Below are 1659 nucleotides of genomic sequence, written 5' to 3'. Positions count from 1 at the left end.
CCTATTTATTTGCACTTAATTCCATGAACGAATTTTTCCTCCATGAAATCAAATGTGATCATCACTCTGTTGTAGAGCTCATACTCCATTTCCCAGATCATATGTTTCACAAAATATTTTAACAATTCAATTGATCATATCGAAATGTAAATTAAGTTAGGAGTTGAAAAATCATTAAAATTTATTTTATATTTTAATATTGACACATCATATTATCTCTTCATTTCACCATATCTCATAGTGGAGAGAAAGATAGAGTGAACTACTTAGACTTCATGAAAAAGACACAACAAAACACAAACTTTACATATAGAAGAAAATTCATACAACACTAATAAATAAACAAAACTTATCTAAAACTCTTTTTCAAAGCAAATCCCTTATAGTCTTTCCTTAGAAACGCAGGAAAAAGATATCTCTCACTTTTCTCCTTCTACAACACACTTACAGAAGGTTTCACACTAAATCTCTCCACACAAAGTATAAACTATAAAAGAAAAATCACTAATGGACTCCAATATGATGGTGGAATGAAGATGGATTATGAAGAATGGTGAAAATGGAGCGTGGAGGAATTGAATGAAGAATGGTGAAAATGGAGCGTGGAGGAATGTCTTGGAGCGAAAAAGGAGTCACTTTCCTGAAGAATTTCGGCCCCATAAAGTCCAAGGTCGGTTCTCCAAGAGGTGCCTCCAAAAACTCTTCAAAAATCATCCAAATACATCTAACCTTATAGAAATGAGGGCTGAACCGTAGCGCCGTCGGCGCTAGTTTTGGTGTCTTCGGCGCTGAGTAAAAATTTCAGCTGTTCTGTTATTCTGCGCCGTCGGCACTGCCCATGGCACGGTCGGCGTTGATTACTTCTTCAAAAACATCATTTTGACTCCAAACTTCATCTTTTTTGCTTTAAGTCCTAAAAATCAACAACCTGCAAGAAAATATCAAAATACATTCCATTAAGGTGCAATATCACGAAAAATAAGTATAAAATATGAGTCTAAAAATGCATATATTTTCGGTGTATCACCCTCGTCGGAGAAGAAGAAGAAAGAGAAAAGGGAGGAAAAGAGTCAGAAGAAGGGAGAGGAAGTCGCGGCTGGCGGCAGGATGAGGTCCGGCGACTACGTCGGTCTTCGCCGGCGAGCCCGGTCACGAAGGAGATAGGTCTGCCTTGATTTTTTTTGAAAAAAAGAAGAGACACCTCTGTATCTCTTCCCATCACATTTTGATTATATATATGGCACTGCCCATGGCACGGTCGGCGTTGATTACTTCTTCAAAAACATCATTTTGACTCCAAACTTCATCTTTTTTGCTTTAAGTCCTAAAAATCAACAACCTGCAAGAAAATATCAAAATACATTCCATTAAGGTGCAATATCACGAAAAATAAGTATAAAATATGAGTCTAAAAATGCATATATTTTCGGTGTATCACCCTCGTCGGAGAAGAAGAAGAAAGAGAAAAGGGAGGAAAAGAGTCAGAAGAAGGGAGAGGAAGTCGCGGCTGGCGGCAGGATGAGGTCCGGCGACTACGTCGGTCTTCGCCGGCGAGCCCGGTCACGAAGGAGATAGGTCTGCCTTGATTTTTTTTGAAAAAAAGAAGAGACACCTCTGTATCTCTTCCCATCACATTTTGATTATATATATATATATATT

The sequence above is a fragment of the Phalaenopsis equestris genome, unplaced genomic scaffold, assembly GCF_001263595.1.
Source record: "Phalaenopsis equestris unplaced genomic scaffold, ASM126359v1 Scaffold000882, whole genome shotgun sequence".
In the NCBI taxonomy this organism is placed as follows: Eukaryota; Viridiplantae; Streptophyta; class Magnoliopsida; order Asparagales; family Orchidaceae; genus Phalaenopsis; species Phalaenopsis equestris.
Note: the sequence above shows the minus strand (reverse complement) of the source record.